Below are 21,120 nucleotides of genomic sequence, written 5' to 3'. Positions count from 1 at the left end.
GCACAATGAATATTTATCACTTTCACGATAAAAATGATTTTTCATTTAGAAAATAAAAAAGCTACAGTTTCTGCAAGCCGCAAACCAGAAGCTGAGGCTCATAGGTACAGATGCTTGCAATCAAGCCATCAGCGCTTGCGGTCCCCCCCGTGGCTCCAGCGCTGTGGTCAGTACCCGGGTGGGGGTGGGGGTGTCAGAACATCGCGTCTCCTGGAGACACCTGCCTCCAGGTACCCTGCTGGGCAGACCCTCCCTTAAATTGCCCTAATGAGATTAGCTCAGGAACAAATTACTTGCTGCTTTTGCCTTGTGGAGACACGGCCAACACACACACACACACGTACGTTCCTCCTGACCTTCTCTGGGGGACAATGTCCTTGTTAGATTTCCATTTGCTCTGCAGGGGCCTCTCTCCCTAAGGCCCCTCGGGCTGTGCACCAAGCAGCACGTGCTCAGGGCCTCTCCCCCCACTCCCTGAAGAGCAGCACTGAGGCCATGTGATAGGGGACGTGTTCCCTGCACACCTCCAGGGGGCCCCGTTCCCACCGTGGTGGGCGTAAGCGGTGCCCCGGAGTGTGCATTGCCGGCCTCTACCTCTGCCCTCTCCTCAAGTCCTCAGGAAGACCCTCACCCATCCTAGAATGTCAGATCTGGAAGGTCCCTCAGAGACATCTCATCTGGGGCTTTCATCTCCATTCATCCAGGAGAATTCTGCTCAAAGTGGCCAGGCCTGGCCTTGGGTTTGTTGAGACATCACCCAGCAGAGAAAATCTTACCATCCCGGGTCCACCATCCTCAATGAAAGAACGAGGAGCTTGAGGTTTGGAGAAGAGGCACGTTACGTCTGCCAAGGATGCTCCTTAGAGCTGAGAGGCATTTTATAATTTGCAAAGGCTTCTCCTCCCCACACGGTCACATTTGACCTTCATGAGAGCTGGTCAATGTCAGATGATGCTGCATTTCACACATCGAAGACAACATTGACCAGATGATGCATCATTGTTTTACGTGTCACTCAGAAATAAAACACTGACAAGTAGATTACGATGCAACAATGAGACTCCATCAGTTATGTGACACCACCAGACTCAACAGATATGAACGAGGTGCACCTTAGAGTCAGTGCGATTCAGTTCTTTCCATTTTATAGACTTTATTTTATGGGATCTGAAACTGACTCCAAGGTCTGGTCTGTTCACACACACACAGCTGGCCAGAGGAAAAGCCTGGGATGCAACCTTAGCCCCTGGTGCCCGTCTCCAGTCTGGTCCAGGGCAAGGAGACGTGCTGTCCCAATCTCCCTTCAAGGATGGATCTGCCGCCCAGTGTGGGATGCAGGGTCAGCAGAGAGTCCCCCACTTCTTTACCATGATCCCCCAAGCTCACTGAAGAACAGATAAATTGTATACTGCTAGTTGCTCAGTCGTGTCTGACTCTGCTACACCATGGACTGCAGCACACCAGGCTTTTCTATCCTTCACTATCTTCCAGAGTTTGCTCAAATTCATGTCACTGAGTCTATGATGCTGTCCAACCATCTCATCCTCTATCGTCCCCTTCTCCTCCTGCCCCCATCTTTCCCAGCATTAGGATCTTTTCCAATGAGTTGGCTCTTCACACCAGGTGGCCAAAGTATTGTAGCTTTAGCATCCGTCCTTCCAGTGAATATTCAGGGTTGATTACCTTTAGGATTGACTGGTTTGATCACCTTGCTGTCCAAGGGAATCTCAAGAGTCTTCTCCAGTACCACAGTTCCAAAGCATCAATTCTTCGAGGGAAGAACTGAGATGCACCAAGTGAGTTGTTTGAATAAGTCCACAGGCTGGCAGGGAAGTGAAACCACAGGCGTTGGCAGGGCTGGAACCTGAACACTTGTCCTTGGCTTAAGGAACTTCAGTGATGCTTTGACATTTCCACTAAATGTTGGCATGACCCCTGAGGTTCTTCCAGAAGAAGAAAGGAGAGATAAACTCTACAAGGTGTTCCTGGATGCCTATGACGCTTCCAATAAAAGTCTTTTTAACCTGAATTTTCTGGGACATCTACCCATCTTTCCCTTTCTCAGTCTATGATGCTTTCATGAATCCTTGGACATGAATTCACACTTGCAACTAAGCCTTCTGTTGTTTTATTCTTTCTGTTGGAAGGAAAGCAAAGTAGAGGACATTTAATAACCTGTTTCCACTCTCTAGTTCTAGTGTTAGTCACTCAGTCGTGTTCGACTCTTTGTGACTGTAGCTTGCCGGTCCCCTCAGTCCATGGAATTCTCTAGGCAAGGATATTGGTGTAGGTTGCCATTCCCTTCTCCAGGGGATCTTCCCAACCCAGGGACTGAACCTGGGTCTCCTGCCTTGCAGGCAGATTCTTTATCATCTGAGCTACCAGGGAAGCCCTTCCACTCTCTGGCTCCATAATATTAATTTGACTACACAGGATCTTTAATGCTTCACCATCACAAAGACTCAATTTCATACATGAATGAGTCGATGTCAAACGGGAGGAGGAGGGGGAGGGTGTGTGCCATGTTTTCCTATCTTCTCTTAAATGGTTTCTTACTTCATATTGATACAGATCAGGGACTATGGATTATGCTGACAAGCTCATAAATTATCTGCTACTCACCAACAATACCAAGGTCCTGTTTTCTTGATGGGGCACTTAATGTTGCTTGCAAAGGATGTCCGTGAACTCAAAATTGTTTTGATTGCTATTTACCGACCAGGAACCTTGAACTTGAGACCCTCCTACTCCACAGAGGTACAGATGACATGCATGGAGGGAGGATTATCCAGGGACATAAATTAGAGCAATTAGAGTGAGATGGAGAAAGGGAAGAATACATTACTAATTGGGCATCATTACAGAGCATCTGAGAAGCTGAGCGAGATACAGTGTCAGCATCGAAGCCCCAGAAGTGATGGGCAGAAGGGACCACGTTTAGAGCCAGAGGTCATTAACACGGGCAATTGACAGGCTTAATGACTCTGAGGGGGAGGCGAAACCACTCCGACAAGTGACAATATGTTAAAGTGGGCATTTTACTATTTTTCAGAAGCTGTAATTTTCAGATGATGACTTCGGGGATCCTTTAAGGAGGATAATTGATTACCTGACAAAGAACTTATAGCATTTCCTCTCACAATAGGAGAGAGACAGGCAGACAGCCCGGCTCTGTCAAGCCGAAAAGGAGCATTTTTCAGAGAAAACACTGTAAAGTTTATAACAATGAGAGCCAGAGGAAACACAAATACATCTCGCCTTCTTGACAAATAAGATTTAATTAAGAGACTCTTCATGCTCAAAAACAAAGCCATGCCTGTGCCGTGATGGGGAGGCAACAGGCGGAGGGGGAGGGCCTCACTGGCGAGCAGCCCTGTGTCGGCCCCTTAATTATCCATAAACGTCCCCGTGATGGAATTCTACTGCTTCCCCTCTTTTTAGTTAATTCTCTTTTTTTTACTGCAAATACTACTTGTGTTAATTAATGAAATAGGTAATTCAGCCACAATAAGCACAGATGAAACAGACAGGCAGGGGTTTATCCCCTCGAGGAATTGTAATAACTTCACACTTTTGTTGTTGTTCAGTGGCTAAGTCGTGTCTGACTCTTTGCGACCCCATGGACTTCGGAGATGTGAACCGTGGGCACCAAAGGTATTCGCACAGAGATCACCTGTGTCTCCCGGGTCCCCGTGTAAACCTGCAGCCCTGGCGGGATCTGACCTTCCCAGCCAGCCGGTGCTCACCAGCCGACACTCCCAAAGCCAGGGGCTTCCATCCTGACCCTTCACTGGTCCCTCCATGGCCCCTGTGACTGCAGATGGTCCTGAGGCTTCTCCTCAAACCCATCATCAGGCTGGGTCCAGACAAGTCCCATTGCAGACTGAGTCTCAGACCTCTGCTGGCCACACCAAGGGTTCCTGCTGCATATTTCCTGATCGTCTCTTCAACTTTCTCCTGAGATGTGACCGAGGCCCTAAAACTGAGCTCTGCCATCCCACCCAGATTCTGAGCTATGAACCAGGCTGTGATGAGGAATCAGGTGGACAATAATAGCCCTAGACAAGAACTTCCTGTTATAACTGGAAACATCTGAAGGGCAAATCTGACCTGAATCATCATACCCCTGCTTCAAACCTTCCAGAGGTTTCTACAGCTCCCTTAGGTTAGAGCCCTGACTCCCCAGGTCCCTGCCCCTTGCCAGTCTCACCTCCCACCTCTGTGTGCTCTTGGTCCTGGCAGGACATACCGGGCTCCCAGCACTCAGGGCCTTTGCACATGCTATCCACCCCCAACTCCTGGAATGTTCCCCTCCCCAACCCGAGTTCCTCACCTAGTCACCTGCAGCTCCCCTGTCCTGTCTCAGATGAAACATTACCTCCTTGGGGGATTCTTCTGTGTCTCACATCATCCTCCCATCCTGGCCCAGGGTCTAGATCAGGCCCCCAGGCTCCTCTTATGACACCATGGTCCCTTTCCTTCCCAGCAAGGACCACATGTAATGGCTTGAGGTCTTTATTATCTGCTGCTGCTACTGCTGCTAAGTCGCTTCAGTCGTGTCCGACTCTGTGCGACCCCATAGACGGCAGCCCACCAGGCTTCCCTGTCCCTGGGATTCTCCAGGCAAGAACACTGGAGTGGGTTGCCATTTCCTTCTCCAATGCATGAAAGTGAAAAGTGAAAGTGAAGTCGCGCAGTCGTGTCCGACTCTTCGCGACCCCATGGACTGCAGCCCACCAGGCTCCTCCGTCCATGGGATTTTCCAGGCAAGAGTACTGGAGTGGGGTGCCATCGCCTTCCCCACTTTATTATCTGAGGATGATGCAAACGGGTAAAAGGCCATCTGAGGCAAATCCAACTGAACTGAGTACCAAAGCTTCACAGCACAGTTTGCAATTTAACAAACATGTTCCTGGGAGTTACTTTTGGGCAAGTGCTGTTCTCAGTACCCTACACGTATTAAATTTCTCAGTCCTCCATGGATCCTGGTACTACTTATCCCCATTTTACAGATGAGAGCATGGAGGCACAGGAAGGCTGCCCAGCCAGTAACTGGCACCGTCAGAGTTCCTGCTCTCAACCACCTCTTTGAACTAAAAGCTTTTTCTAGAAAAAGCAAAACTAAATTCTGCTCCACCTCTGCTCCTCAATACCTGTCCGCTAGCCAACCCTTCCTTGGCCTTGTTCTGGAGCACATGGTCAGTCTTTACAGGGATGTGCTCACTGAGTGCTAGGAGGTGGCCCAAGACTGTTACGATGCATGCAGTTTCCACATTCTTCTGTATTATTAATACAATGCAGTGGCTGGCACATGAGAATCAGCATGTTTTATTTGGGATGAACGGGTGGGGATAACGGAGGAGGAAATGACAACCCACTGCAGTATCCTTGCCTGGAAAACACCATGGACAGAGGAGCCTGGCTGATTTGCCTCGGGAGCAATCAGACGCTGAGCTGTTCACCGATCTCGGACTTCCAGTTGAATTCACCTCTTACACGAGGAAAGGGGATGTTAGTTTGTAATAAACAGGCCTATTCTTTGAGGGCCAAGCACACACAAAAAGACAAGAGTGAAGAGTCAAAACTTCAATTCAAGCGACAGATCCCACCCCATGCCGAATCATCTCTGTAGCTGAAAAGCGGATGGGATGGGGCTCCTCTGGTCACTTGCTCCCCAAGCTGTCCATGGCAACATGCCCTCAGTGCGGGGCCGGGGGAGGGTGAAATACAGCCCCACCCGTGTGCATGCGCAGTTGCAGTGTCTGACTCTGTGACCCCCGTGGACTGTAGCCCGTAAGGCTCCTCTGTCCATGGAGTTTTCCAGGCAAGAATACTGGAGAGGGTTCTCATTTCCTACTCCAGTATCCCCACCCGTTCACCGCAAATAAAACATCCTAATTCTCACACGCCAGCCACTGCATCGTATTACAATAGAAACCAGAAACCTGCGTGCCTCGTAACAGTCTTACGAGCTTTTCAAACGGAGGAAGCAGCCCGTTAGTTTCTGCTCATGGAGCTTTGACTCCCATGCAGCACTGGGCAGGGGCCTGGAGGCCGTCCAAGCCAGACCCACTATCCACCCATGGGCTCAGCCCAGCAGGCTGTGTCCCCACGGGCCTCTTTTCCCGCTGTAAAGTGAAGGGGAGGAGCTACCTGCTGAAGAAGGTGCACCAGGGCAGCACCCAAACTGTTTATCCGGCAGAGAGGACGTTACCGCTTTCCCAGCCCTGCCCTCGGAGTCCAGGATCAGCCTCAGTGAGAGCTCCAGGTGTCACCACAGATGTTTCAGCCCAAAGGACCCAACCCTTCCTGCTACAAAGATAGCAAAACAGATAAACTCCAGTCTTTAAAAATCTCTATTCAGGAAGCTTTTGTTTCTTTCTCCTTATGATCAAATTAATTAATTAGATTTCTCTACTGGCACCTTTATCTGAGATGATGGGGTTTTACCAGGAACAAGTTTGTGACTTCTCTATGTCTTGATTTTCTTGTCTGTTGGACCTATATAAGTAACGTAAGAGGAAATAACCAACCACAGTGCCAGGTTCAGACATCCAATTAACAAATTCCTGCCTTTAGTTAAAGCTTCACCCACTCCGTCCCACCCTACCTCTTTTCCTTGTTAGCTCTTTTTAAAAAAATAATTTCATTTACTTATTTTATCTTTCGGCTGCTCTAGTCTTCGTTGCTGCGCTCAGGCTTTGCCTAGTTGCGGTGAGCAGGGGCTATCCTAGTTGCTGTGCTCGGGCTTCTCATCGCAGTGGCTTCCCTTGCTGTGGAGCACAGGCTTTAGGACACATGGGCTTCAGTAGTTGCGGCACGTGGGCTCTATAGCGCACAGGCTCAAGAGTTGTGGCGCACAGGCTTAGTTGCCTCATGGTGCGTGGAATCTTCCCAGACAAGTGGCCAATGCAGGAAATACTGGTTTGATCCCAGTGAATACTTTACCACTGAGTCACCTGAGAAGCACCCTCATTAGCTCTTTCTGTTCAATAAGAGAGAGAATTGTTCTTCAAATCTGTCTAGATGTAATATTTGGAGGTTAAAAAAAACCTGGCTAGTTCCTCATGTCATAGCATCAGCTCCAGCCTAGGACATGGTGGCTACCCACGATCCTGACCACAATCCCTTCTGAATTTTTTTTTTTTTGCTTTATTTTTCCCCTAACTTATTTCTTTCAACGTCAAACCTATAAAAAATAGTTTACAGTCATACAGTTAACATCCACATACCCTTCATCGAGATTCACCAGCTGGCAATACCAGGTGACACATTGGTCTTCTCTTTCTGTGAGCATTATTTATAGAGTGTGGATGCTTGTGTGTATGTGTGCATGTGTGTGTAGTCTGTCTTTTCTGTCTAAACCATTTGAGACACTGGTGCAGAGACCACAATATTTCATTCCTAAACACTAAGGAGTGTTTAGGAATACTAAATACTAAACAGTATCTAAGGAGAAAGACATTTTCCTACATAATATCAATACCATTTTCACACTCAAGACAGTTAATGTTGACACAGTACTATACTCTAGACAGTCCAAATTTAGTGCTTTTTTTTTTTTCATTTCAGGATCACACACTGTATTTGGTTGTCATGATTCTTTCGTTCTCTTTAATATGGAACAATGTGTATTTGGTCTCATATAATGTTGACATTTTTGAAGATTCCAGACAGTTGCTTTGTACCATAGAGCCAGGAAGTGCTCAGAGATGATGGGAAGGGGTCAAAGGAAACAGAAACTATGACAAAGGGCTTCTCCTAGACAATGTCAAAACATCTGAGCATAAAAAAAGCATGGAAATGGATAGGAACACATTGAATATTTTTTCTATAAATCTATGAGTTCATAGTGATATTAAAAGATGACTGGGACTTCCTTAGTGGTCCAGAGGTTAAGAATCCACCTGCCAATGCAAGGAGCATGGGTTCGATTCCTGGTCTGGGAAGACCCCACGGGCCTTGAGGTAATTAAACCAGCGCTACAGCTACTGAAGCCTGTGCACCTGGAGCCCTTGCTCTGCAACGAGAAGCCATTACAATGAGAAGGCCCACGCTGTACAGTGAAGAGCAGCCCCCACGCACCACAGTTAGAGAAGGCCCAGGCAGCGACGAAGACTCAGCACAACCAAAACTAGTTATTTTTAAAAAAGATGACTGAGGGCCAGGGGCCATTTGTTCTGAATAATGCCAACTGATGTGTCTAAGGAAAGATAGAATTGGAAAATGTAATAATTGATTCAGGTGCAGGCCATCCGTGAACCCTAAAACCATTGAGGGAAACCACTTTGGGGAACACAAGATCCCAAAGTATCACCCTACATGTTACTTAGCAATTATAAAGGGGGAGAAAAGATCCTTTACAAAAGAAAAATATGGTAAACACCACTTTAACTAAGAATTAACATCGAGATGACAGATGAACAGACATGACAAGTCTCCCTGACTACGATGGGCTGAGCAGAGCCTCCGTTTGCAGAAATCCTGGCCTTAATCTCTCGGGAAACAGTCACACTCACCCATCCTGTGGGACGTCCTACAGGCTCCTGTCTGACCTCACCTGGGCTGCCAACACACACTCCCTGCTCTGAGCTCTGCCTCACGCCGGGCCCTGTGCTGGTGCTAGGGATGCAGAGATGAACCCTGGCCTTCAAGGATGGAGACAATGCTCAGGATTCTGGGTCCTCAGGGTCTCCGGCATTTGGGTGACCATCAGATGACTTCTAGATGATTGCAATTTCTCCACCAAGAGGAAAAAAGAAAAGTACATAGATGTGCTGTTTTCTTCTCTGGATCAAACTAGGTGGGCTGGTTTCAGAATAATCTGTCACTAGAGAGGCACACTCAGGAGCAATTTGTGGGCTCTTGGTGGTCCCATCAAGCAAGACAGCCAGGGTAATTGTACTATTACCATCAGGGCTGCCATCAGCATTTGTGGTTACGACAACATCAAAGGGCATCCGCCAAGCACCTGCTGGAACAGGAGCTTTTATCCATGAGTCAGAGTCACTCTGTAGCGGCGCTGCTGTTGAGAAAGCAGACCCAGCCAAGAAAGCGACGGGAGGAAGGTCTGCAAGATGGCGAAGTCAGATCATTCGGTCTAGAGTTGGGGACTTTTAAGGATGCTCAACCTCCTGCTCTACAGCCTAAGATGCAGATCTCAGAACTTTGACTCATTCATTCTGCACATATGTCAGGAGGACCAACTATGTGTCAGACACAGCTGTGGTTCCTGAGATGCAGCAGAAAACAGAAACAGGCCCCAGCTTCAAGAGCATAAAAATTTTACAAGAAAATCTGAGATTCTGCAATTACAACTTGGAGAGGCTGGCAAGACTTTACAAAGCAAGACAGATAACCCTGAAAGCACAAAAAGGCAGGGGGCGGGGTGGGGGGAAGACATATTGAAAATACTAAAATTTGGAACTTTTGTATGTAAAATGATTACACAAAGTCTCTATATATGTCTGTAAAAGTATTTGCAAGTCAATAATAGATGAAGAATTCACTTAATATAGTTCAATATACAAAAGAACTCTTATAAATTGACAAGAAAAAGAGGCAACGGCTATAAAGAGAAAATCCATGGGAAAATAAACCTCTTCTGAGCTCACAACTTGTTGGCAATACATCCCATAGAAGTAAAACTAAACTACACCTTGTAGCAATAGACATAAGGATGTCACAACAGTATAGTTTTAAGTGGCCTGGATCCAGAAAAAAACATTAATTCTCTTTAATAATGGAGTGGCTGAATGCTTTGCAAGTATATCCACCTGGTGGAATGTTGCACAGCCGTTGTAAAGAACTGCTTTAATTTAGAGCTATTGAAGGTGATTTTAAGTATTTCTACCAGGAATTGAGTGATAAAACCAAGATGCAGAAAAATGTTAGTTATGGGTTTATCAATTCTGCAATCTTCTTTTTAAATTTTTATTGGAGTATAGTTGCTTTATAATGTTATTTTCTACTGTACAGCAAAGTGAATCTGCTATACATATACATACATCCCCTCTTTTTTGGATTTCCTTCCTATTTAGGTCACCACTGAGCACTGAGTAGGGCTTCCTGTGCTATGCTGGCAGTTCTCATTAGTGACCTATTTTATACATAGTAGTGTATACACGTCAATCCCAATCTCCCAGTTCATCCCACGTCCCACTTTCCCCTCTTGGTGTCCATATGTTTGTTCTCTAAGTCTGTGTATCTATTTCAGCTTTGCAAATAGGTTCATCTGTACCATTTTTCTAGATTTCACATATATGCATTAATATATAATACTTGTTTCTTTTTCTGACTTACTCACTCTGTATGACAGCCTCTAGGTCCATCCATGTCTCTGCAAATGGCACAATTTCATTTCTTTTTAGTGGCTGGGAGCTGAGTAATATTCCATTGTGTGTATGTGCCATATCGCTTTTGAACTTTCGGCTTTGTTAATTTCCTCTATTAACTTCTGTTTTCTATTTTATTGGCTTTAGTTCCTTATCTTACTTAATTTTACTTATCTAGTGCTTGCTTTCATCTTTTTTTCTTAAGGTGGAATCTTAAGTCATTGATTTTTTTATCTTCTTTTATAACATCTGCATTTTAAACTATAAATTCTCCTCTTTGCATTCCTTTACTTGCATCCCTCCAATTTTGATGTTGTATTTTCATTATCATTCACCAAAATTTCTTTTTAAAATAAATTTATTTTGAAAAAATATTGCGTCAACTTAGAATAAAATATAAAGCAAATAATAATTCAGTTGATACACAGTGTGTCCAAAATCATGAAGGAAAAACAGAAGTTACTGAGATTTGGGACATAATATTGAAGCACTAAGTTGAAAACAAAAAAACTAATCTCCATTGGTCAGAAATAAAACTGAAAGCTAATTGAGAATGTCAGTTACGATATTAGGATCTTGTTTGTTTGTTTTACACTGAGTTGGCCACCTTATCTGCTTACAGTAACTACCCTCATTATCTGTACAACCCTTCTTCCTTTAGTAACAGAAACACTTGGCAGCACAGACTTAGGACTACAACTTTAAGCCTGTCTTGCAGTGATTTGCTTTTTGGCTTTTTGTTGTTGTTGTTTGTTTTTCTTTTTCCTTTTTTGACCACACCACACAGCATGTGGGCTCTTCGTTCCATGACCAGGGATGGAACCTATGCCCCTTGCATTGGAAGCATGGAGTCTTAACCACTGAGCCACCAGCAAAGTCTGCTTCCCTTGCAGTGATTTGTGGTCAGGTAAATACAGCTTATTTAACTTATATGCAGAGTACATCATGAAAAACGCTGGGCTGAATGAATCACAAGCTGGAATCAAGATTACCAGGAGAAATATCAACAACCTCAGGTATGCAGATGATACCACTCTAATGGAAGAAAGGGAAGAGGAACTAAAGAAACTCTTGATGAGGGTGAAAGAGGAAAGTGAAAAAATGACTTGAAACTCAACATTCAAAAAACTAAGATCATGGCATCTGGTCCTATCACTTCATGGCAAATAGAAGGGGAAAGAGTGGAAACAGTGACAGATTTATTTTCTTGGGCTCCAAAATCACTGTAGACAGTGACTGCAGTCATGAAATTAAAAGAAGCTTGCTCCTTGGAAGGAAAGCTGTGACAAACCTAGACAGCATATTAAAAAGCAAAGACATCATTTTGTCAACAAACGTCTGTACAGTCAAAGCTATGGTTTTTCCAGTAGTCATGTACGGATATGAGAGTTGGACCATAAAGAAGGCTAAGTGCCAAAGAATTGATGCTTTTGAATTGTGGTGCTGGAGAAGACTCCTGAAAGTTCCCTGGACTGCAAGGAGATCCAACCAGTCAATCCTGAAGGAAATCAGCCCTGAACATTCATTGGAAGGACTGTTGCTAAAGCTGAAGCTCCAATACTTTGTCCATCTGATTCGAAGAGCCAACTTATTGGAAAAGACCCTGATGCTAGGAAAGACTGAGGGCAGAAGGAGAAGGGGGCAACAGAGGATTAGATGGTTGGATGGCATCACTGGCTCAATGGATATGAGTTTGAGCAAACTCTGGGAGACAGTGGAGAGCAGCAGAGCCTGACGTGCTGCAGTCCATGGGGTCTCAAAGAGTGGGACATGACTGAGCAGCTGAACGAGTGCCAGTGGAACATGAATACAGGTGAGGGGTACCCCTGCCAATCTGTGCCCATGAAGGGAATTATGTACCCTATTCTTTTCCTTTCCTCTCTTCTCAGTGTTGAAATGCAGGCAAGTGTGGGGCATCTGGACCAAATGGGTCAAACCAGCGGTCTTGGTGTAACAGAGCAAAAAGATAGAAGAAGCCCAGTCCCCCGACAGCTTCATGGGCCAAAACTGCTATACCAGCTCAGCTGTTCATGAATGATAAATAAACTTCTATCTTGTACAGACTTCCTAGGTGGTATAGTGGTAAAGAACCTGCCTGCCAGTGCAGGAGACACAAGAAACATGGGTTCAATCCCTAGGTGGGGAAGACCTACTGGAGTAGGAAATGGCAACCTGCTCCAGTATTCTTGCTTGGAAAGTTCCATGAATAGAGGAGCCTGGCAGCCTATAGTACCTGGGGTCACAAAGAGCTGGACACGACTGAGCCACTGAGCAGGCACACTTGTATAAGCCAAAGTCTCTATCAGAGTAGCCAAAGCTAACTCCTAATTAAGTCAGAGCCCACAGACATTGGATAAAGATCTTACAGACATTCTGATTAGGGCTGTTGAGATATTTCCCACACAAACCAAACCTACAGAATAAAGGAGTCAGATTGACTAAGACTCTCTGCTCCTATTGCAAGGGGCCAGGATACTAGATCCCACATGCCTTAACTAAGATCAAAGATCTCACATGCCACAATGATTAAATAAGACCCAGTACAATCAAATAAATAAAAAATAAAATATTAAACATAACCCATGGCAGCTGATTTTGTGGGTGGAAAAATTGAGTCCAAGACAGATGAAATGAATCATTCACCAAAGTTAGACGCAAATTTTGCTACTAAAGCATGCAGGTGATCAGTCTACCCCAGCCAGCAAGTGACCAACCTGAGGCTACATCCTGCCGAGAGACCTGTTTGAGCAGTCCTCAATTCACTGATCTGTGCAATTGGTTCTTAACATTAAAAATGAGACGATTCCACAATATATGTATATCAGATAATTACACTGTACACTTCAAATATCTTGAAATTTCAGTTGTCAATTGTACCTCAATAAAGCTGGGGAAAAATAAGCACGATTTCACATTAAAATCTAGATTTCATTTCCTCTGAAAACTCAAGGCAAAGCAGGCTGGATGCACCTTCTATCAGGCAACTTAAGAGCTGAGCAGGTCACGGCTGCCCTCAATGGGCTGAGCGCGCAGCTGAACTTGACACAGTGCCCAACACTGTCTGTTGGCCCTAACAGTCATTATTACTTATATTCTCTGACAGCTGGGCTTTTTTTTTTTTTTTGTAAACAAACCTCTCTACCCGTCTCTTTCTTTGCTAAAAACAACAAAAGACGAATCGAAAAAGCCAAGTGTTTCAAGAAAAATGAGAGCTCTGATTTACTATGCAAGCAAAACACAATTGTGTTGAAAAAACACACTGAACCAGCTACCCTCATGGACACCTCCTCCCTGGGAGGAGCCTTCTATAGACATGTGAGTTTTGATCCCATACGCACAATCTCTGGATACAAGCCCCCTTCTCCTCTCACAGCTCTTCTAACCAGAGCAGGACTCCAGGGCCCCTGCATTCAGGGAACCCGCTCGCTTTTTCCAGATGACGTCATCGCGTCTGGAGCCAAGTCCCTATTTGGAGGTGTTTTCTTTGACTTTTTGCTTTTTCCTTCTTGGACCCAGGAAGCAGCTCAAGCCAGGCTTGCTTCCCCAGCACGTTAACACAAACAGCCTGCTTCAGAAACTCAAGAGGCACATGCTACCTTAATTACATGGTTGCTATTGAAACACTCGCATGTTAGACAAAACCCTTCATTTGGGAGGAAAATTAGTTGTACACAAACAAGAACACATTTCATCTTCAATTAAAATCTGCAACATTCCCTTGGCAGAGAATTCTGGCTATTTCTTTTCTTTTCTGCATTCCACCTCCTCCCTCCCATGAGGGATTTTCTTGGCAATAGGGCCAGTCTTTGTGGCCTCAAGAGGGTCCCTCCTGTAATCTTCTTCATCAGCCATTCCCTGGCCTCTGTTGAAGCTTCAGTTGACCCAGCCCACCCTCTCTCCCAGCCCTGTTTCCTCTTGTGCCTGGCCCCTCCCCACACCCCCTAAAAAGTAAAAACTGTCAAGTCAGGGACAGCTGCCCTGCCCAGCGCCCGGCTCCTGGAGGGAGACCAATGATTAAACGTGATGGATAACAGTGAGCGGAAGGGGAAGTGCCCAAACTCCCAGATTGATTGCTGAGTGCCACAAATAATGAAATCGTCCATCTTCCACCCACTAAAGAGGAATCTGCTGCGGCTCGTTGGAAAAGGGCAGTGAGGAAAGTCCTCCCTCCTTCTTGGAGTGATTCTCGCTCCGTGATGCTCCTGCTCCCACAGCCCAGCCAATGCCCGGACCCCTGGGGACTGTGCAGGTGCCCTGCCCCCTGGAGGTCTTCCCCGAGGAGGAGAGGGGTCTCCAGCACCCTCACCCACTACTCACAGGGGCCAGGTGGTCCTTGATCCCACAACCTGCTAACTCACATGATTTACCTTCAGTCCCCACAAGGAAAGGAAGCCAGTCAGCCCCTGCTTCCTCAGTCATGGCCACACTCGTGTTACTGACCTAAAGCAACTCAATTTTCATCATTTCACTGGGAACATCTCAATAACACTTTCCCAGGGATGTGGGATGGAAGTACATTTCAAGGCTGCCAGAATCCAGGACATGCTTCCAGAACTTTCTATCATCCTAATGACCAAACTTTAGGACGAGCATCAGAGTCCCAGCGTTAGCAGCCAAAGACGGCCCCCACCTCACCTCCACTGTCCACCGCAAAATACACCTCACTGTTTTCTTCCTCTTCACTAGTTATTACCTGAAGTACTCAAGAATTTCATCAAATCTAAAGTGCCTGGGGAAGAAAACATGGGGATGTCAGACAGCAAAGAAGCACAGACCAAACCAGGAGACCCCAGAGGGAACGCTCCCAGCAGAGACAAGAGGGGGTTGTGGGACGGGGTGGAGATGAGGTTTTGAGTTCGGGGCAGTGTAAGGAAGGACACCTGAAACTACCAACACAGTTAAGATCGCCACACGCAAGGAAAACACACAAGGCATTTATCAAGGACGCAAAGAGCAGAAGGTCACTAAATTAAGGGCTTCCACAAGACAGTCATTTCATAAACGGCCCTGACGTTGCAGAAAAATCTAAATTAATTCTTTGTTTGGCTGTTCATGGAAGAAGATGAGGAGGTAGTTGCTGGAAATAAAAGATAACCAAAATATGTGATTTTTCTTTTTGAAAAAAGAGGCAAAATATATGTGTGTAAATATACAAATATAGGTGGAGAAGGAAATAGCAACCCACTCCAGTGTTCTTGCCTGGAGAATCCCAGGGATGCGGGAGCCTGGTGGGCTGCCGTCTATGGGGTCACACAGAGTCGAACATGACAGAAGTGACTTAGTAGTAGTAGTATACAAATATAGGAGAAAGTAAGCAAGAGCAAGATGAAGTATAAAAATGAGAAGGAAAAGGAGCCATGATGAAGGGAAATCAAGGTTACTCATTTCTTGCTGTTGTAGAGGGAATTCCTCTGGCAGAAGAAAACTTAAAAGCCACCTTCACCCTGCCCTTGGATCAGAAGCTGATAGCTGTATACCCGAGGGTGCCGGCTCTGGCTGGGACCACAGTGGCCCCACAGAGCTCCGGGAGCCAGCTCTGAGGCCACATCCACTGTCCTGTGAGTCCCGCACCCCCCAGCTGCCGGCATAGGGTCCCCCGACTCACTGCTTCCCACCCCTCCCAGCTCCCCTCTCCAGCTTTAGAGCTTCACAAACGGCAACGCAAGGGGTCATTTCACGAGACAAACACTGCCTCCTGTACGGACTCTTCTCACCTCTTCCAGTGACTTCAAAGACAACATCTTGATTTGGTGCTAAGATGTCTTCAGCACATCTCTAAGCCTCTCTTATCATCCTTTGGAACAGCAACAACAACAAAAAAACAACAGGCCCTGGGCTTAGTGCAGAACGCAGCCCCTCTGTTTAGGTGTATTTTTATTTCTATGGTTACCGTCCTCCTGCAGCAAAGCATGCTGGCTTTCCATTTACACTGGGATATGGTTTCCCTTTCAAATCAAAGTCTTTTAGTGAAAACAAACATGGGCTTAAAGCAAAACATTCAGTGAATATTCAGCAAACTACCTGTTTGTGTAAATGAAACATTACTGGAACACTGCCATGCTGGTTTATTTACATGTTGTCTCCAGCGGAGAAGAGTGAAGAAGCCACAATAGAAACCAGGTGCCTCACCCAGCCTCAGAGTTACTCTCGGACCCTTCCTAGAACACATGTGCCCACCCCTGGAGTAAGGGATTTTCCTGGTGATGTGTGGGTGTGGCAAAGTGGAGATGGTATCTCGGTGATGATTTCAATTGGTTGACCAGTGAGCAACGGTTAGGAGCTTGGGCTGCAGGATGAGATGGCACCAGGCAAATTCCAATTCCCTCACTTACCATCAAGTCCCTTCTCCTGAACCATCTTCAGCTTCCTCATCTGTAAAATGGGAAAACAGGCCCCACCTCATGGAGTTCTGGTGCAGAATAATGAGATCATAAGGAAAAGACACAAGCCCAAAGCCTGGCATAGAGCAGACACTCAGGAGGTGCCCATGGTAATGATCACAAGTGCTGATGGGGAGAAAATACATCTCTTACCAGTTGTGCAGGCGATCCCTGGGTCAGGAAGATGCCCTGGAATAGGAAATGGCAACCCACTCCAGTATTCTTGCCTGAGAAATTCCATGGGCAGAAGAGCCTGGCAGGCTAAAGTCCATGGAGCCACAAAGAGTCAGATACGACTGAGTGACTGAGCACGCACCAGTGGGATGAGAATTGCTCAGAGTAGCAGAACTTCCACAACTGTGGGAAAATTATACTGAGAAGCCAGTTGGGCTTGGAAAATGGAGCTACCAAACTGGGGGGAAGACCTCAATAAAATAACTACTCAGACAGAAGTCTTGATATGGAGCTAGATCGGGCGGGAGAAGGTAGGAGGAAATTTGATTGCTAAGCAACACATCCTGACGCTGGGGTTGGCAAAACGACAGGCCAGAAGGAGAACGGTGGGGAGCATTCGTGGGAAGCACCACCCACAAATGACTTTGCCCTCTTCCCGGGACTCCTGGGGACCCGGGCCTTCCCTCTGTGCAGCGGGCTCTGTCCCACATCACACACCAGGGCCGGATGCTGAGCTGAGGGGACTCCCCCAGGGCAGTAACTCTCCGCATTGGGTTGGAAACTCCACCCTTTGAATGAGGTGCTAATTATAGTTCGATGTGTGCAGTCTGTCACTTGCTAAAAATAGACTGTCTTGTGTTTCTATCTCTACAGGTGCAGCTGAGTTTGGGGAAATAACACAATTTTTAGCTCTGACGCAAGTAGGTGACTGATCCTAGACTCTGGGAACCAGGTCAGTCTGCGGGGGGGACTTCTTCCCAGGAGTGTGACCCACGGCCTGGGTCAATCGGAAGAGGTTCTGCAACCCCCCGGGCTCAGCAGGGGGCGAGTGACATGGGCGGACAGGGCTCCTGGTCAGCCTCGCACATGGAGGTGGCTGCAGAGCTGGAGCATCGGCGCTTGGCCACCAAGGCTGAGAGTCACCCATCATCCAGGCAGGAGGGAGGTGGTCAGACCAGGGCCATGGAGGGGGGTGTGGGACCCAAATCCAGCAAGAAGGTCAGGAAACAGGTGCTGGAGTGAGACGGGAGGGGTGACTGGAAGACAATAGAGATGCAGGGGGAGAGAAGATTGAGAAGTTTCATTCATTCACTCATTCAACTGAAAATGTTTATGCCATGGGCTTCCCAGGTGGCTCTGGTAGTAAAGAATCCGTCTACCAAGGCAGGAGACACAGGAGATGTGGGTTTGATCTCTAGGTTGGGAAGATCCCCTGGAGGAGGGCATGGCAACCCACTCCAGTATTCTTGCCTAGAGAATCCCATGGACAGAGGAGCCTGGTGGGCTAGAGTTCATGGGGTCACAAAGAATCAGACATGACTGAAGCCACTGAGCACGTATGCACACACTGAGTGCCAGGCTTTCTGCCAGGCTCTGGGTTGAAAGGAGCAGACAGGATCCCTCATTCACTTACTAATATTCCAGCAGACACACACTGAGCCAGACCCTGCCCTAGGGATACAACGGCGAGCAGAGCCCCTTCCCTCTTGGGGGAATGGGATCATGGGATGGGCAGTCCAATACCCTCCTGCCCAAAAGCAAATGAACAAACATCATGACCAGTGATTTGAGCAAAGGAAAAACCCACTTCCTGGGAGACCAGAGCTCGCCAGGCACTAAGAAAGGGGTGGGAACTGGAGAAACAGGCGTGGTCTCTACCATGAGGCACCTTCCTGATCCCCAGGGAAACCCGACGTTGGCTGCAGCACAAGTAAAGGACCCAGGGCTCCGGGGCCCCGAGTTCCCCTCAGAGGAGCCCCTCCCAGCACCCGAGGGGCGGCGCCAGACCAAGAAAACTCCCGCACTGGCCCGCCCCATGTGCAGCGAACCCCGAAAGCCAGAGGGGTCTCAGACAGGATGCGGGCTTACTCAGGATGTGCGACTTTGTGAATGGAGCGGCGGGGTGGGGGGTGGGGCGCATAGTCATAAACTCCTCAGAATTCCAAGGAGGACCCAGCTCTCCAGCCAGCTTAGACTCCGGGAGCAGCTGCTGGGCTCCGTGTGGTCAGAATGGTTTGCCGGGCTGTGTAGACACACTGTGTAGACACAGCACCAGCAGCCTGAGTGTGCAGACGGCAGGATTCCACACAGCTCAGACAGACTTCACTTGAATATCTAACAGCCTGGACCCTGGACATTATTTCCATCTTTACTGCTCTGGGACTGAACCTCCGCCGAGCTCCTCCCCACCCCAGCAGGCATTTCTGTGAGGGGGTCATGGACCAGCCTCAGGAAGCCACTTTAGCCCAGCGGGGCCGGGTGTCCCCCAGACACAGAGTGGGGCTCGGGTTCAGCTGCTCCCTGACCCCTGAGAGGGGCCATTGTTGCCTCTCTGGTCTCTCGTGAGAGCCGAGAAACCTCTCAATCCAGCAATCACCGCTCAAAGCCCCTCGTTTTCCCTGCTGCAGGTGGATCCCAGCGTGTAGCATGAACTGGAGCACAGACCATCCAGGTTGTAAAGACCATCTGGGTCGTAAAGCGACAGATCCTGCTCATTCTCACCTGGAGGTGGTGGCCCGGACCCCCTGACGATTCTGCAGCCCCGCCCCGCAGGCTCTGGGGGTCAGGGTTTGCCTGTTCTGAGCCAGGAGCAGAGAGTAGGAGGTCACAGAAGGGGAGGATGGAGTCTGGAAAGGAGGAAACACCTGGGGGAAGTGTTTCCATTTTGCCTCTTTGGAGGCCAGGTGTCGGAATGCCAAGAAATATGACCCAAAAAGGTCACAGAGTAAAACAGTTCCCGAGTCTTTTCTGTGCAGGAAGACAGCGCATCCCAACAGTCAGCGTGCTGAGAGCACGGCCTCTGCAGGCGGCTTCTCTGGGTCCAAATCCCAGCCCACCACTCACCAGCTGTGTGACCTCGGGCTTTATGTAACCTCTCTGTGCCTCAGTTTCCTCGTCTGAAGAGCAAGGATAATGACAGTCCCTGTGGCACAGGACCACGGGGCAGATGAGGGCAGGAAGGTGCAGTGAAGTGCTCAGCAGGGTCGGCCCGTAGGACGCAGGGCTTAAAGTGTCAGATGACATCATCGTCACCATCACCAACACAAATGCATTTGAGGACACTCTGGTGACCTTCATTCCTCACCTTATCAGCTCCATGTGGTTTTTTTGCTGGGATCCCCTGGTTCAGACCTTTATCCTGCAGAAATGCAGGTGGAGAAAGATGCTCTGAGGTCATCCCTCTCATTGCCATCACATGAGCAGCCTCAGTCATCACTGAGGGCACAGCCAGTGCTTGCCCATTGTCCCACAGATGGCAGCACTCAACCATTTGCAGAGCACGTGACTTCTCATCCCCCCCTCCCAGCATCAGCTGACCCTCAATGCCCCTCCCTCAACCTAGCCTTCCTGCCTTCCCTGCCTGGTCAGGAGCCCCCCTCCTCCACAGGGGCACAGTGAGAAGAACCCTTTCAATGCCTGAATCAGATCATAGCGCCTCTTTGCATAAAACCCTTCAGTGCCCCTCACACAGGGCATGGGGCTGACGGGCCAGGCCCTGCCTCCTCTCAGACCCTGTCTCTGCCCACGCTCCCCGCAGGCCAGCTGCCCGGCCCATCATTGCTGCACCCCCACATCCCCCAGGCTTGTCCCAGGTCAGGTCCCAACTTCAGGAATGACCTTCCCTGAATGCCTGCTGTCAGCTGCCTCCTCCTCAAGACAAGGCAGTTCAAGTGGCCCCTCCTCAAAACGCCTCCCATATCCTCAGTCCGAAGCCAGCCACCCCTCCCACGTGTCATGTCAGCCCTCCTTCCCGTCATGAGACTCATCGCAGTCTGACTCCACCCCACACTTACTTCATGCACACATTCACTATCTCCCCCATTCAAATGCACGTTCCAGGAGGACAGAGACACTGGCCAGCACCGTGTCCCCGGCATCCAGTAGGCGCTCAGTAACATTTATGAGCAAATGATGACTCACAGCGGCCCAAGTTGGCGGGAGGGGGCAGTGTGCCGTTATTATAATGGATGGTCGTAATAACAACATCACCTCGTGTTTACAACCTGCTTTACAGCCTGCAGGTACTTAAGCATCTGCCAGCCCTGAAGGGGAAAGAGAACACAAATCTCGACATTTAGCCAGAATAGGGAGGAAGCGGAGATTTAAGAATGTGTGAGGGATGCATTTTCCGGCATGGAGAGGGAGCATATGTTTCTTCCTGGTCTCAACATAAAAGAGGGTGCTCAGAGGAGGAAAAACCCTGAAAAGTTGATGCTTTTACCTGAAGATTA

General features: G+C 47.8%; 1 long non-coding RNA gene across 1 annotated transcript; it reads right to left on the bottom strand.

The window, feature by feature from the left end:
* Positions 1-1,698: 1,698 nt before the first annotated feature.
* On the bottom strand, positions 1,699-20,811 carry LOC123329136. The gene is made up of 2 exons (XR_006544319.2): positions 20,683-20,811; positions 1,699-2,137 (listed from the first exon to the last, which is right to left on the bottom strand). It is a non-coding gene; the product is annotated as an uncharacterized LOC123329136 (long non-coding RNA).
* Between the last annotated feature and the right edge of the window lie 309 nt (positions 20,812-21,120).

Source organism: Bubalus bubalis, chromosome 14 (genome assembly GCF_019923935.1).
Source record: "Bubalus bubalis isolate 160015118507 breed Murrah chromosome 14, NDDB_SH_1, whole genome shotgun sequence".
NCBI classification, from domain to species: Eukaryota; Metazoa; Chordata; class Mammalia; order Artiodactyla; family Bovidae; genus Bubalus; species Bubalus bubalis.
The sequence above is the reverse complement of the archived record's forward strand: the minus strand, read 5'-3'. Positions and strand labels throughout refer to the sequence as shown.